The sequence below is a fragment of the Lissotriton helveticus genome, chromosome 2_1 (genome assembly GCF_964261635.1).
Source record: "Lissotriton helveticus chromosome 2_1, aLisHel1.1, whole genome shotgun sequence".
Taxonomy (NCBI): Eukaryota; Metazoa; Chordata; class Amphibia; order Caudata; family Salamandridae; genus Lissotriton; species Lissotriton helveticus.
In genome coordinates this window covers 1,447,339,825-1,447,357,605 of record NC_136059.1, presented here as the reverse complement: position 1 = coordinate 1,447,357,605, position 17,781 = coordinate 1,447,339,825, and positions in this window count along the sequence as shown.

Genomic DNA, 17,781 nt, shown 5'->3' with positions numbered 1-17,781 from the left:
GAAGGCCGAGAAGGAGAGGTCCATGGAGAGTTGCAAGTAGAGGTCAGTGAAGAGGCCCATGTAGCGGCGCATGGAGCGGTGCAAGTGCCCACAATGGTTGTTCTTCCAGAAGTAGGGGCACAGGAGGAAATTGACTTTGGAGCCGGGGTGTCATGTCAGGAAGACGAAGGCATTCCTCCTGATGATTCATTTTCTCCCAGCTCCCCACCAAGGAAAAGATCAAGGAGTGTGTGTAGAAGTTCCTCTTCAAGCCCCGCTCCATCAGATGATGATCTGGATCTAGATTGGCAACCATCTCCGACGTCTGAGAGGGAGGCACACCATGAGCTGCGAAAGGTATCAAATGTTAAAAGTAAGGGCCCCGGAAAGCTCATACTTATGGATCCGAACGTCGGACTTGATGAAGTGGTGCATTCTGATGTTGTTGAACAGGATGACAGCAATGACCTAGTCATCACACACGTCATTCCTGCCACACCGGCCATGCAGCAGACAGACATTTATACCCTATCCCGACGTCATGCTGAGCGTGACCCTGGCGACGTGACACTGGTAGCACCACCAACGCAGTCAAGTAGTACAACAAGTTCAACAAAACCTACAGCTCCCATATTTTCTCCCCAGAGGGGGACTCCATCCAGCTCGACTCCCTCAAGTAGGGTTGCTGCAATAATTGCACAACCCAGTAGATGTCTGCAAGGCTCATCCACCACTGCTTCATCTGGCATTGGCAGTATCATCTCGTGCGGCAAAACCAGAAGTTTCCAGTCCCCAGTTTGGAACTTTTTTAGTGTCCATGCAAAGTATGATAACATAGCCGTTTGTTGCATTTGTAAGACTAGAGTTAGCCGTGGTAAGACTGGTACCAACTATGGAACCGGAGGCCAGATAGGTAATCTTCAAAGAAGGCACGCTGTCGAATGGTTTGCGCACCTAGCAAACATCAAGGGAAAGCAATCCCAAAGGGCAAGTGGCCAAAATATACCCATACTAGGTGTTTCATCTGAAGATGATGGGGAGGTAGAAGAAGCGTCAGACATTTGTCCGGTTGCACCCAGTACCCCTGGCAGCACCACACCCTCCGGAAAACATAGGAGGCACACTGAGAGTCTGGGAGACACACCAATGCAGAAAATGTCAACACTGAGCAGAAGTGGGTCGAAGAAGGCATCAGCATCATCCAGTAAATTTGTCCAGGGCACCATTTCAGCCATGTTCTCCTCAGATGCGCAATTTCAACGCAACCACCCAACTGTACGCCTGTATAACACTAAGCTGGCTAAAATGCTAGCGGTGGACCTTCTCCCTTTTTCGTTTGTCGAAGGTGTGGGTTTTCTTGAACTCGTGGCAACACTGGCCCCTAAATGGAAGGTTCCTAGCCGGTTCTATTTTGCCAGGGTTGCTGTTCCAGCACTACATAAAGAGGTCCTTGAGTTGGTTGGGGCAGCTTTGCAGAAGAGTGCTGTTCACACTATACACCTGACAACAGACATGTGGACCAGTTGCCAAGCCCTTGATTACATGTGCATCACTGCACACTGGGTCTCTTTTTCAGGGGTTGCAAAACAGATAAATGCAGGTGGTGACTTGGTCGAGATTTTTAAGGGTGCTCGTAAACATGCAACATTAGCCATGTTTGGCATGGAGAAAAGTCATACTGCAGCCAACATTTTGGATGACTTTAACAAAAAGGTCTCGCAATGGCTGCCCCCAAGAAATTGCAAGGTTGGTTATGTTTCAACTGATAATGGCAGCAATGTAGTTAAGGCCATGGAGAACGGTTACTATTTCAGAGTGCCGTGTTTGGCTCACTGTATGAACCTTGTCGTGCAAAAGTTCTTGAAAAAAGAACTTGCAGTCGACAAAATACTGACCATCTGCAGAAGAATATGCACACATTTCAACCATTCTTTTAAGGCCCGGAAGGAGCTGAGGCGCCAGCAAAATGTACGTAGAATGCCAGTGAAAGCACTTATCCAGGAGGTGGCAACACGTTGGAACTCAACCTTCTACATGCTTGAGCGTCTGCATGAGCTGTTTCCAGTAGTCAATGAGTATTTCTACAACCTGGGTGGTGATACGACAGAAATGATGCTAGCGGTGGAGCAATGGCAGCTAGTTAAAAGCCTGACAGACATGCTTCGTCCTTTTGAGGTCTTCACACGTGACGTCAGCAGGGAGGACTGTTCTTTGAGCAAAGCTATCCCATTGTTGCTGAAGCTCGAGCACCAAGTCAAGGTGGTGTCTTCAGAATTAAAAGATGCTGGAAAGGGGGCGTGTCCAACATGGCGGTGTGAGCGGACGTGGGTCTCCGGAGCTCCCTGCCTGACCCCGCCTGACCACCATGATATTAGCCCGTATATCCCCCTGCCACCACGGGAGAATAGCGGGAGAGGGGCCGTCCGGCGGAGGTGACCGGACATCGGGCCTCGGCTGAGCCGCTCGCCCGCAAGCTGCACTTCTGCGCCGCCGATCCTCCCACGCTCCATAATGGCGGCCATGCTGCGGCCCTGAGGGGCTGTGCGCCTTCACACGGACGCCTCTGGGAGCACCCCCGTGGAGAGGATAGTGAGGGGGAGGCGCGGCCGCAAAATAAGCTGAGCGGTGCCTCCGCCTGGGTCCGGACCTTGCTGCGACCCGCTGCCGGAGCCGCCCAGCTGCTGAGAGAGACGCCGACCCGGGGGTCGCAAAATCCAGGCCCCGGCTTCGGGCCTGTGCACCGGCCCTCCTGCAGCACTAAGGCGGCGGGCCTGGAGGTAGCGCCGGACCTGCCCGGCGGCCCCCTGCTCTGAGCGGTGCCTCCACCTGGGTCCGGACCTTGCTGTGACCCGCTGCCGGAGCCGCCCAGCTGCTGAGAGAGACGCTGACCCGGGGGTCGCGAAATCCAGGCCCCGGCTTCGGGCCTGTGCACCGGCCCTCCTGCAGCACTAAGGCGGCGGGCCTGGAGGTGGCACCAGACCTGCCCGGCGGGCCCCCTGCTGAGGCCTCATCTAGCGAACTCCAGAACGGGCGAGTGGGACACCTGGAGGAGAGACCGCCGCCGCCTCACGGACCCCGGCCCCCTCTCTCTGCAGCCCGGTGAGAAGAAACACCGCCATAAGATTGTCCTGGCCTGGCGGCCTTCAGGTGAGGAGACGGGTGCTGGGCGCTGCGGCAGGCTCGAGGGGCACAATCGAGCTCCTGGAGGGGGGACATCGGCGGGGACCGATCTCAGGCTCCCTGGGCCTGACAGACTCTTCCCCATAAACAAGCCGACGAGCGGGCCCTCGCTCGGCGGACACGAGGTTGGGTCTCCCAGTCTTGAGCACACCGCCGATCCTCACTGCACCGCGACCTGGGCCTTGGGGGGCACCGGCCGCCTTTGCCTCTAGACCCCATAGCCCCTGGAGGGGAGACAGCATCCGGGGTTGACCTCGAGCTCCCGGGGCCTGACAGACTTTCCCCACGGGCGGACACGAGGTTGGAGCTTCTGGACCTGGGTCCATACGCCGGCTCGCGCTGCACTGGGATCTGGGCCTTGGGGGGTGCCAACTGCCTTGAACGTAGGCCCCACCGCCACTGCGCGAAGCGAGACTGGAAGGCGGCGGCCCCCGCGGGAATCTGCAATCGTCCCCGAAGCCACGCCAAAGTGAGGGAGACGACAACTGGCTTCGAGGGGTGAACCCGGGTAGAGCCCCCCAGAGACACTAATATTGCAACGGCCTATACTCGCGAATTGAGGCTGGACATGAGTGCTTGACCGGGTCTGCCCAGCGGCGCCCATCGCTGGCCTTCCTTTGTACCCCGGACGCCTTTGCATCCATAGACCTCATTGTGGGCCCCTACAGCTTACTCTCAAGTCCCTGCACAACATGCCGGGCCAGAAGGGCAAGAGAGGACACCAGACGCTCCCGGAGCTAATGGCCAAAACCCAGCCTAAACCTGCCAAGGACCCACCCTCCCCGATAGTCGCTAAATCGCCGCCGCCACCTGCAGAAGACCAAACCCCCATCACTAGATCCTTTTTGGAGATGCTGTTCAACTCCCTACGTGATGACTTCAAATCCCTGAAACAAGAGGTAGCGGGTGAGGTTCGGGAACTCAGACGCGAGGTAGATGGCCTCGGGGAACGAGTGGCTGCAGTGGAGGAGGCAGACCAAACTAAGAGTACTGAAATTGAGCAACTCCAACAAGAAATCCTGCGACTTACAGACCAACAGCTGGATCTACAGGCCCATGCGGAGGACCTTGAAAATCGCTCTCGCAGGAATAACATACGGGTCCGGGGTGTTCCTCAGAAAGACGAAGGGTCTGACGTCGCTGAATATCTAAGAGCCCTCTTCAGAACCATCTTGGGAGAGCCCACGGATTTCCCCATTCGCATTGATAGGGCGCATAGAGTTGGATTGCCGCGACGAGACTCAGCCCCTCCCCCGGACATACTGGCCTTTTTGCCCGATTTCCCGCTAAAGGAACGGGTCCTCCGGGAGGCCCGTCGGGCTCAGCCGGAGAAGCCGCCACTGGAGATGACCCACATGAGAACTGTTACCACGGCCCCGTGCGGAGTCACAGGACTGGGACTATTTTTCCTTCTCTTCTTTTTTGGGTTGTTACGGGATGGTGAGGGGGGGAGGGACTGTTATTCTGTCTTTGACTATTGGATGTTGCTCGGTTATACACGGTTTGCTGGGGTTGTTGCTGGGGGGGGACTGGGGGAGGGATCCAGGGTGGGAACCAGTGTGCAGCGATTGCGTTCTTGCTGTTCTACTGCTCGAATTTTCAGCAATACACCTGGGCTTCATGTTTGGGGTTGGATTCATGGAGAGCGGGGGGCCCCACGGTGTCCCCTTAGAGGTCGCTATCCAGGTGTTACTGCGATGACACGTTATAGACGACCCACAGTGTCTCCGCGCTATTTGTCAAGGTTTCCCAGTCATGTGTGACACGAAGGTGAAGGTAATCACACTTAATGTAAAGGGGCTGAATAATCCTATTAAGAGGAGGGCGATCCTTTCCTATTTTGAAAACTCTGGGGCCGATATCTGCCTGCTACAAGAAACTCACCTATTGCAGAAAGATTGGCATAGAATGCGCTCACATGCTTTCCCACAACAATTTTTCTCCTCCCTACCCACGAAACACGCCGGGGTGGCTATTCTCCTCTCTAAACAGTTCGGGGGCCGGGTGGGGATCAAGGTGGGGGAAATAAAGGGCCGGATGTTGGCATACACTTTCCACATAGGGAACACACGCCTCACGGTTGGCACGCTCTATGCCCCGAATACTGGACAGGAGACTTTTCTGAAGAACGCAACGTCCGATGCTCTAGGTTCCTCTGACTCCCTTCTACTCCTGGGGGGGGACTTCAACCTTGTTATGGATACACACGCCGACAGGTCGGGACACAGATATGGAGATGCAGGCGCAGTTTCGGCAACTGGACTTGAATGGCTGCGGGAAAGGGGACTTGTGGACCTATGGAGGTCTTCACACCCAACTGAGTCACGATTCACCTTTTACTCCCATGTTCACCACACGTACGCTAGGATCGATCACTTCCTGGGCTCTGCGGAGCTGCTCGGGTCCCTCCGGGGAGTTGACATAACTCCTGCCGCTGTCTCAGATCATGATGCGGTGGAGGTGTCGCTCCTGTTTCACGCGCCTCCTCGCCCCCGGGGTTCCTGGCGCCTGCGGGAGACTCTACTACAGCGCCCAGTGGTCATCACACGTCTTCAGAAGTGCATCACTGATTACTTAACCGTTAATGATACACCAGAGATCTCTATGACGGCTCTCTGGGGGGCCTTAAAATCTGTCGTCCGGGGCGAACTGATAGCCATCGCGGCTGCGGAGGCCAAGGACCGGAAGGCTAAACGTGAGGACCTTACGGCAAAGGTGGCGGAATTAGAGAGAGCCCATAGTCGCACCTGCGCTCCACGCATCTGGAGGCAACTGAAAGCAGCTAGAGCCCAACTCGCTAGTCTGGACGTGGACAGGGCCGAATTTGCGGCGCTCCGCCTTCGGCATACTTACTACATCGGCGGCAACAAGACTGGCCGCTTATTGGCCAGCGCCCTTAGAGCTAAGACACAACGCGCCAAGATCTCTGGCCTCACTGACGACACTGGAACGGTCCTCACTGATGACACGCAAGTGGCAGAGGCGTTCAGGTCTTACTATGCCTCATTATACGGAGTAGAGGCTACGTCCCCTGAGATGATCGACACATATTTAGATTCCGTGGCTGTCACCGCGCTCTCTACAGCCAATGCGGACGCTCTGGATGCCCCCATTCGCCTGGATGAGGTGCTGGCCGCCATAACCCGTTTGCGTCCGCTCAAATCCCCGGGGCCAGACAGCTTTTCGGCGGGATTCTATAAGACCTTCAGCCATCTGCTGGCCCCGGTACTCACTAGGCTCTTTAATTCCTTTGAGGGTGCTGGTGCCATCCCCCCGGACATGCTGGCCGCCGAGGTTGTGGTCCTCCCTAAACCGGGTAAGAAACCCACGCATTGCTCGGCTTTCCGCCCTATTTCCCTATTAAACCTAGATCTCAAACAATTCACGGGCATTTTGGCTGCACGTCTTGGCCCCTGTCTTCCTGGGATATTGGAGCCCGACCAATCGGGCTTTGTGCCCAACAGACAATGTAGTGACAACACCAAACGGATACTACACTTGATTGACAAATCCCACTTTCAGGGCTCGGACTCCGCACTGTTGGCCATCGACGCCGAGAAAGCGTTTGACCGCGTCGATTGGACCTACCTACAACGGGTTCTGCGGCGCTTTGGAATGGGGGACCGCTTCCTGACGTGGATCTCCTGTTGTTATCACCGTCCGCATGCCAGGGTCCGATTGGGCAGCTTGCGCTCGGACTCGTTCGAAATTCAACGCGGCACGAGACAGGGTTGTCCCCTCTCCCCCCTCCTGTTCGCCTTATATATAGAACCCCTAGCACAGAAAGTCCGAGATAACCCTGCAATCAAGGGTATCACCTTTGGGCACGAACCCCACACAATTAGTCTGTATGCGGACGATGTCATAGTGGCCCTTGATTGCACGGCTCGCTCCATCCCCGCCTTCATGGAGGAGCTTGACTCCTTCGGGGCGGTGTCGGGATTTCGTATTAACAAAGGCAAATCTCTGGTGTTGCCGTTGGGCAAGAATGCGCACCCGCAAACTCCTAATTTGGCACAGGAGAGCGGCCTCCAGATTGCCCCCTCAATCCCTTACTTAGGCATCTCCCTCGCTTCCTCCACTACGTTGACGGTTCAGACCAACTATGAATCCCTTACCACTGCAATCCGGAAAGACACCACTCGTTGGTCCAAACAACCCCTCTCGCTTTTGGGGAGGGTGGCGGCGGTAAAAATGTCTATATTACCTCACATTCTATATTTATTCCAAACACTTCCTGCCATGCCCCCACCTGGAGCTTTGAACGAGCTGCAGGACATCCTCCACCGGTTTATCTGGAACGGGAAACGCGCACGCCTCCGGAAATCACTGTCGTACAGGAGCATGGATGACGGAGGCCTGGGCATGCCTAATTTATCACAATACTTTTAAGCGGCTCAACTTCGCTATCTGGTAGAATGGCACAGGCCAGAGTCGGAAAAAAGATGGCTCTTCCAAGACAGAGCAATGGCTCAGACGCCACTGTGGAGAGTCCCGTTTCTTGCTAGGCAACACCGCACGCGATATCTCCGTAAATCACCTATCACTCGCACTGTCCTGCAAGTCTGGGACAAGGTCGCTCTTCATAGGGGCTTGACGACATTCCCTTCTCCATTCACTCCCATTTTGGACAACCCGGACTTTCCTCCGGGCAATGACCCAAACGCGTTTTCACAATGGCGCTCTTCTGGGTGCCGCTCGGCTGGCCATCTTTTTGATACACAAGGCTTTCTTTCTCTATCAGACATTACACAGGGATATGATCTGAGGAACCCCCACCTTTTCCAATACTTCCAACTCAGGCATTGGCTCACGGACCCAGCTATTGTTGACAAGGTGGGTCGCCCAATGACGCCCTTTGAGAAATGGCTACTCACCAAGGAATCTGACAAACACCTCATTTCAGACATTTACAAACTGCTGACGCCGACACCCGGCCCGGATAACACCCCGAGCCAGAGACGTTGGGAGACCGAGATAGGCAGGACACTCACATCAAGGGAATGGCAGGATATCTACTACAGGGCCTCACATACCACACGCAACACGGCAGCGAGAGAGTCCGCAGTGAAGTTAGCAATGTATTGGCACCTCACCCCCGTTCGACTTCATGTGGGTAACCCATCACGTAGCGAACAATGTTGGAGACACTGTGGGGAACATGGCACCTTAACTCATCTCCTTTGGGAATGTCGAGAGGTCCGCGGGTACTGGGAGGCGGTACTAGATGACATTGACTCCTCCTTTGACACCGAGGTCCCGCGTTTCCCAGCTTATACCATCCTGGGGCTTCCCAATGCACTCACATTCCCCTTGAAATCATTAAGGGGCCGTCAAATGGGAATTGCTATGCAGGCGGCCACGCAACATATCCTGTCCCTATGGGGCTCGGCGACTACACCCACTCACACAGGGTGGTTACATAAACTTTGGTTCACTCTTGGGATGGAACGCATGCATGCTACACTTACACACTCCACAGCCACCTTTCAGACAACGTGGAAGCCACTGCTGTCCCTGTTGTCCAAGGAATTTAATGAGATCACATGTCCTAAATACCTCCGAGTTCTGTGCCTCACAGATCCCACACCTAATCCCGGGTGATCCCCGGCACATGGAAGTTAACCTCTCTAAGCCGAAGTACAGACTCTTTTTTGACGCGTGGCACACTGGTTGGGATGGTTGGGGAGGAGGGGGGGGGGGTTTGGGATGTTCAAGGGTTGTTGGCTGCTCCTTATCTTGCTCTGCCTTTTTACATCGAATAATATCTGCCTTCATGATACTGTTTACCATAGTTGGCGTATGTGCTTCGCTCTTTATATCTCACTTAAGGAAGACTTGCTAGTCTGTCCCGTTAGCATCACATACCGCCAGTCTTTGCCAAAATGTCTGTTATTTCCTGTGTTGAAAAAACCAATAAAATACATTTAAAACTAAAAGATGCTGGAAAGAATGAAGCATATGAGTTGGCGCAGAGATTATTACAACGCCTAGTTAGCAATAAACGGCTTGTAAATATCAAGAAACAACAGCACTACATTTGTGCTACTATTCTGGATCCACGTTACAAAAAGCCATTGTTTGGCAAAGTAATAATTCCTTTTGAAACATCAGATGTTACAGAGTACAAAGGTTGGCTAGCTAAGTCAGCCATTCGTTTTGAAAGAGAGCGGAAAGAAACTGTAGGAGAAGACAGTACTACTAGTGAATCAGCAGGCCATCAGGCGTCCCAAAAAACACTTCTGCATCTGTGCCTGTGGCAGAAGTGAGTGACTTTTCCTCTGAGCCGTTAACCACACCAGCAACCGTATCATCTGCACCAGGCCCAGGCGATATGTCTGAAGCGGATTGGCTAAGTGAGCTAGGGTTTCCTTGTCCCAGAAAGGACACAGAAGTGGAAAGTACAGGAATCCGGGAGGACATTCTTTCAATGGTGCAGGCCTATCTGGATGACTCAACAGCAGTCAATATTACTGAGGACCCATTGGCGTATTGGCATGGGAAAAGAAACATATGGCGAGAGCTCACCAACCTGGCTATCAATTACTTGTCTTGCCCACTCGCAAGCGTGTCTTCAGATCGTGTTTTTAGTTCTGGTGGTGGCATTGTGACTTGCAAAAGGTCCCGCCTCTTGCCCGCAAATGTGGAGCGGCTCACCATGATAAAGATGAACCAGCACTTCATACCACCAGATTACAAAGTACGAGAATGCACGCAGGAAGAAGACGAGGACACAGACCTACCTGAGGAAAGTTCTCCTCAGTTACCAGAAGTACTACCGACTCAATTTGCAGAGTTTGAGGACGAGCTCTGCTTCCCTGACAGCGAGTTCAGAAAATGAGTCAATGATTCATTAACTTTAACATTAGTCCTTATTCACTTTTATTCCTGTGTGTCTGTCTTTCTTTTTTTAGCAAGTGCTTCATCACATTCACAACAAAAATGTAATCACCCAATCAAACAACAAGCCCATCAACAGAACTGTCTTGATTTTGATGCCGCAGCATTCCTCAGGTTCACAACAGTTAGTTGACAAGAACTCAGTCCTGGTCGTCTATCCTCCTCCTCCAGACTCACCCTATCCATTTCCCGTAATGCTGATGCCTGGATTCTGCACAATGAAGAAACTTACGTTGACGAGTCCCCTAAAGAGGGACTGTCTGGAAGTAGTGAGTCCTCATTTAAATACATTTTGCTAAGTGTGACTTTTTTGCGTTTGGGTTTAGGGGTCTTGGCTGGGCCATTGCTGGCAAGGTCTATTAAGGGATGATCTACCGACCCCCTGGACCACGCACACAATTCAGCGAGGACATCGCCGACTTCGTCAGCCCGCATGCCCTCCCCTCCGCTGACTACATCCTCCTGGGGGACCTCAACTTCCACCTGGAGAACAACAACGACCGCAACACCAGCACCCTGCTCGACAACCTCGCCAACCTGGGACTCAAGCAACTGGTGTCCACCCCCACCCATCTCGCCGGACACACACTCGACGCAGTCTTCTCGTCCAGCACAGACATCGACTTCAGCCACGCCACTGAGCTTCAATGGACGGACCACAGCTGCGTCCACTTCACCTTCAAGAGAACGACGACTCACCACCACCAGCAACAGGCGGCCCGCAGAAGCTGGAACAAGATCACAGCACACCAGCTCGCCACCTCCCTGGGCCAGCACCCTCCTGCCAGCTCAGCGAACCCCAGCCAGGCCGCCGACAACCTCACGACGTGGATCAGCAACTGCGCGGACGAACTCGCCCCACTGAGGACCCCGCCTAGCAGACCCGGCAGCAAGAAGGCCCCATGGTTCACCGATGAACTCAAGAGCTCCAAGAAGAACTGCCGAGCCCTCGAGAAAGTCTGGAGAAGGGAACCGACACCGGACAACAGGACCTCCTTCAAAATTGCCACCCGGAAACACCACCAGCTGATCCGCGCCGCCAAGAAAACAGCATTCAAGGACCGGTTGGACAACGACGCACACAACTGCAAGGAACTCTTCAACATCGTGAAAGAGCTTTCCAACCCCAGCGCAGGAAACAACGACATCACTCCATCGCAAGACCTCTGCAACTCCCTCGCTTCATACTTCCACAACAAGATCACGGACATACACAACAGCTTCAACAACCAACCAACGCACACCATGACTGAACAACCACCCCCCACCACCACCCTCCACGCCTGGACCCCGATCAGCACCGAAGACACCATCCGCACGATGAACTCCATCCACTCCGGTTCACCGACCGACCCCTGCCCTCACCACGTCTTCAACAAGGCAGACGCCGTCATCGCACCCCACCTGCGAGACATCATCAACACATCCTTCGACACCACCATCTTCCCGGAGAGCTGGAAACACGCCGAACTCAGCGCTCTACTCAAGAAACCAACAGCGGACCCCACCGACCTCAAGAATTACCGCCCCATCTCGCTCCTCCCGTTTCCAGCCAAAGTCATCGAGAAGACCGTCAACAAACAGATGGCTGCCTTCCTCGAGACGAACGGATCCCTCGACCCCTCACAGTCCGGCTTCCGAGCCAACCACAGCACCGAGACCGCCCTCATCGCCGCCACCGATGACATCCGAGCCCTGATGGACAATGGAGAAACAGCGGCCCTCATCCTCCTAGACCTCTCCGCGGCATTCGACACGGTCTGCCACCGCACCCTAGTACGGCGCCTCAGCAACATCGGAATCCAGGACAAGGCGCTGGAATGGATCATCTCCTTCCTCGACGGAAGAACACAGAGAGTCCGCCTACCACCGTACAAGTCAGAGGCCTCCGACGTCATCTGCGGCGTCCCCCAAGGATCATCTCTGAGCCCCACCCTCTTCAACGTCTACATGAGCCCCCTCGCAGCCATCGTACGCAAACACAACCTCAGCATAATCTCCTACGCCGACGACACCCAGCTGATCCTCTCCCTGACCCACGACCCCGCCGCCGCCAGAGCCAACCTGCACGAAGGGATGAAAGAGGTAGCCGAGTGGATGACGACCAGCCGCCTGAAACTGAACTCGGACAAGACGGAGGTCCTCATCCTGGGCTCCTCACCCTCCGCCTGGGACGACTCCTGGTGGCCTCCCGCCCTGGGCACCGCACCCAAACCGACAGACCATGCACGAAACCTGGGCTTCATCCTGGACTCCTCCCTCTCCATGACCAGGCAAGTCAACAACGTCTCCTCGGCGTGCTTCAACATCCTACGCATGCTACGGAAGATCTTCTGGTGGATCCCCACCGAGACCAGGAAGACTGTCACCCAGGCCCTCGTCACCAGCCGACTGGACTACGGCAACGCCCTCTACGCCGGTACCACCGCCAAGCTCCAGAAGAGACTCCAGCGGATCCAGAACGCCTCAGCCAGACTCATCCTCGACATCCCACGAACCAGCCACATCTCCGGACATCTGAGAGACCTTCACTGGCTCCCCGTCAACAAAAGAATCACCTTCCGCCTCCTCACCCACGCACACAAAGCCCTACACGACCAAGGCCCGAGCTACCTCAACAGCCGAGTCAACTTCTACGCTCCGAAACGCCACCTCCTATCAGCCAACCACGCCCTCGCCGCCGTCCCCCGCATCCGAAGAGCGACGACAGGAGGAAGGTCCTTCTCCTACCTGGCCGCCAAGATCTGGAACTCCCTCCCGACCGACCTGCGCCTGACCCAAGACCACCTCTCCTTCAGGAAAAAGCTGAAGACCTGGCTGTTCGAGCAGTAGCGGCACCCCCCCCCCCCCCCCCCAGCGCCTTGAGACCCTACGGGTATGTAGCGCGCTCTATAAGTGCCATTGATTGATTGATTGAAATTGGTTAGGCATTTACTTTGGAAAACATTTGGCCTATTACACGTGAACGTTTAGGCGTTATTATTGCTCGCTTGCCTGTCTTAGGGGTGCTGTCTGTGGGGCTTCTAGGATTTTCGGGTCTGTGAGCACCGCTGCCATATTTCTAATGTTGATTGCTTTTGTTTTGCAGAAAATCCACGCCGGGAAACTCCAGTTGGGGCCCTGCTGCAGAACGCTTTAGGACACTGTGAATTCCAGGTGGAGCCAGCCCTCAAACACAAATTACAGGTAAGATAAGCGTTTGGATGGGAGGTAGGATAATGGAGTATTAGGAGAGGCGAGAGAGTGACAGTGGTACTAGTAGTAAAGTCCTAGGACTCCTCAATTAACAAACTCTGTGACAGGCATTTACTTTGGAAAACATTTGGCCTATTACACGTGAACGTTTAGGCGTTATTATTGCTCGCTTGCCTGTCTTAGGGGTGCTGTCTGTGGGGCTTCTAGGATTTTGGGGTCTGAGAGCACCGCTGCCATATTTCTAATGTTGTTTGCTTTTGTTTTGCAGAAAATCCACGCCGGGAAACTCCAGTTGGGGCCCTGCTGCAGAACGCTTTAGGACACTGTGAATTCCAGGTGGAGCCAGCCCTCAAACACAAATTACAGGTAAGATAAGCGTTTGGATGGGAGGTAGTATAATGGAGTATTAGGAGAGGCGAGAGAGTGACAGTGGTACTAGTAGTAAAGTCCTAGGACTCCTCAATTAACAAACTCTGTGACAGGCATTTACTTTGGAAAACATTTGGCCTATTACACGTGAACGTTTAGGCGTTATTATTGCTCGCTTGCCTGTCTTAGGGGTGCTGTCTGTGGGGCTTCTAGGATTTTGGGGTCTGAGAGCACCGCTGCCATATTTCTAATGTTGTTTGCTTTTGTTTTGCAGAAAATCCACGCCGGGAAACTCCAGTTGGGGCCCTGCTGCAGAACGCTTTAGGACACTGTGAATTCCAGGTGGAGCCAGCCCTCAAACACAAATTACAGGTAAGATAAGCGTTTGGATGGGAGGTAGTATAATGGAGTATTAGGAGAGGCGAGAGAGTGACAGTGGTACTAGTAGTAAAGTCCTAGGACTCCTCAATTAACAAACTCTGTGACAGGCATTTACTTTGGAAAACATTTGGCCAATTACACGTGAACCAACACGATGACAGTGTTCAGTAAAACAAACTTACTGCAAAACCACCACCCACCAGGCGCAAAAGTAGTAAAAAAAAAGATATGCTCAGATAAAGTTTGAAAAAGTATATTTTTATATCCCTAACAAAATAATCTCCCGCAAGACCCTCCCTAACCCCAACAAATAAATAGTCCCTCAAAAGTCCCCAAAAAACCCAACTCCCAATTCCCACCTCCCAAAAGTCTCTAAAAAAGGGGCAAGGGACACTCTAGGGATGCATGGTGTTGTTAACTTTGGCCTCCAGGGCATCATGCCTTAGGGCCAGGGCATCGTATTGCTCCCGGAGTGTGGCGTGATCTAAACGGAGGCCCTCCACCAAATTTTGGTACTCTTTCCATTACCGGACCTCCGCCTCCAGGTCCGACACTCTGCGGATTGCTCGGCGCAAGCGAGCCTTTACACTGCTGTGAGGTGCAGCCTTTGCTGCTCGGCGGTGGCGTCTGCCAGCACGGCTCCGTTTGGCTGGAGCACTGCGCTGACCGGCAGAACGTGGGGTCACGGAGGAGGATGCAGATGTCACATTGGAAGTACTGGACTGCGTGTCGTCCCCCTCCAGTTCCACCAGCCGCCGATATTGGGCAACAGTTGCATCCAGCCTCCGTTGCCGGGCCAGTACAGCCTGCATACTCCTTGTTGGTTTTGTTTTAGTATGACCAACTATATGAAGAAAGAAAGACATAATCTGTAACCAATGCTCTTTAAGAATATGATTAACACAAAATGATTCAGCAGGAAGTTGTGTCACAGTACAACTAGCAACTAGCCAGCGCAGTACAAAAGAAACTATTCAGGCCAATATCATGGGCGTCCGCAGGGATGGGCAAGAGAGGGCGCGATTGCCCCCCCCCCTGGATCGCAGGTCCATCCAGTGCTGGCCCAGTGACAAATTACAATATGGTAATTACAGCAGGCTGGGACCGACAGACAGATAGAGGCAGAGACAGAGAGAGAGGAAGACAGAAGGAGAGAGAGAGAGAGAGGGAGGGAGCCAGAGGGTGACAGAGGGAGGATGAGGGAGGGAGACAGAGAGAGAGGGAGGGGGAGAGAGAAAGAAAGATGTGTGTAATGACCTGATTGATTGTAATGTGTATGTCAGGTCTGGTGGCTCAGTGGACGAAGGCATCCGCTGCAGGGGCATGATTTCAATTTCATGGTCATATTTTTTTTTGGTGCTCTAGATCCACCCCCCTCCCCCACTGACCCTGCCCCCTTCGGTGCGGCCCTTGGCCACAAACCACACTATCAATCATGTCAGGAGTAGGACTCAGGAGATGGTGATGATGTTGCACCCCCCCCTGGAAACATTTCATAGTATGTTCGTAGTTCATCCAGTGACCGTCTACTCTCTGTAGATACACATCATATGCTATCTAAGAGTCAGATAGTACCATGATCCAGCTTACCTGTACCCGCCACCACCACTGTCTCCTTCCTCACAGTCTGTACTTCTTGGTCCTCTTGCGCCGCCTCCTCCCCAGAGTGATCCTCGGACTCGGAGTCGATCACTATTACCACATCCGAGCTGGCCCCGCCACCAGATGTTCCACCTACAAAGTAGATTTAAGAATGTTAGATTACACCACTCACTAGTATTTGGTCTATGAATGAAGAATGTGAAAACAACAGAAAAAGTAATTGACTGTCTACTCTAGTCTAAAGTAAAAATGTCCCTCCTTCCAGGGAAGGCTATTGTCTTGCTGCATTTTTTTGTCATAATTGATGAATGCTTGATTAATTTTAACACACATCATTTTTCTCTGAACAGACAGAAACTGGACTTCTAAGGACAAGAGCAACATCAACTTCAAACCAGGTGAAAGCTCGGCTCGACCACAAGAAATGTGTTCCATTACTCATCAACTCAGCACCAAGCACTTTTCCGTTTCCAACTAACTTTATTTTAATATATGTGTTTACTTTAACTTTTAATAAAGCTTTTAAACTTGAATAGACTCTGTGGTTTTTGGTCCTCCAGACTAGAGGGACTGAGAGAAAGGTTTTGCAATTTTTGCAAGGAGGAGTCCGTGCCGCTGACACTACCAGGTTTATACAGTGTGCCAAACACGCCACTCTGAAATATTATTACAGTGGTCTTTGGTGTCCATAGTTAGGTTTGTGGAGAATTGTCCCTGCAACAGTAGTATTATTGATTTTGCTCCTATATAAACACTATTTCGAAAAAATTTAATTAGGAACGCTTGGACAACAATAGGTCCTCTATATTTAAATGAAAACTTACTGGGGCCAGCAAAGGAGCACTCGCCGCCCTGGCCTGCATCCTCCTCCTTTGGAGCCACTGCATCCGCTTTTTCTGTCCGCTTGCCCCTGGGCGGACCTGACGTACAACATGAAAGAATGAGCAGTAAATATTGATGATTGCTGCTTGTCGATGTCCTTGTCAACCAAATCAAACATTTAGAAAGAACAAGAACCAACTATTTCAGCCAAAAAGAGGGCTACAAAGGAAGGACTGCACCTGAGCCTCTACTCTAGGGGCAGATTTACAAGCCCCTTGCAGCTCTTTTGCTCCGTTCTTGCGTCACTTTTGTGACGCAGCGCCACAACAAGAGAGGCGCCATGGTGTGGCGTATATTAACAACATGACGCATATGGGAGATGCATCCCATTCTAAAGCCCTGCGCCATAAGGGAGCGTTCCAGCGCAAGGGAGGGCGTTCCTGCGCAGGAACGCATGCTAAAAGTGGCTATGGGGAATATATAAAATTTCAATCAGTCATTTAGGACAATGATGCGTCACTGAAACCCTGCACCTGCATGAAGCAGACTTACGGCTTGACGCAGCATTGCTGGAGCTGCGCCATCGTTGCAACGCAACTCCATCAATGAGCCGCCTTTACGGCACCGATGCGTAACGCTTCGGTGACGTTTTGGGACCATGGTGTGCCGCATTGTAAATACGGCGCACCATTGGTGGTGCTGGCGTGCCGCACACTTTGCAGGGATGCGCAGGTAATTGCTAATCTGACACTTAGGGGCATACTTACGAGTTCTGAGCTGGACACCTCCAGATGTGCACCAGAACAAATGCGTAACGCAAAACTAACCTTGCGTCACGGCAGATGCGCCGCAATTACAATGCGGCAAACCCTGGCGCAAGGGTATGCAGATGCGTGACGCATCTCGTGACGAAAGAGGGGTGCATCTCTAGAGTGGCGTCGCAGGCGCGATGCAACTATAGCAATGCTCAGGGCTGCCCAATACTCAACATACCGCATCAGTCCTTACGCCTGCTTCAAGCAAGCAGGCATAAAGAATTGACGTAGCAGCGTCGCGGAAGTGCCTGCGTTAAATCTTGTAGATTTCACGCAGGCACTTTTGCGAGGCGCACAGCTGCCTAACCGCCACCCCCCACCCCCCCCTCCCTGCGTGGGAACGCACCCATTGTGGCGCAGGCCCAGGCCTTAACGTGGCGCATCTCCTTAGATGCATCTCGTTGTACATGACTCGCATGGATTCACCACGTTTACGTCGCTGTGCGTCAGGTAAGGCAGCGTAAACGTGGCGCAAGGGGCTTGTAAATCTGCCCCTTTGTGTCTAGCATTACGCAGTTCTGTAAAGTACACTCATACA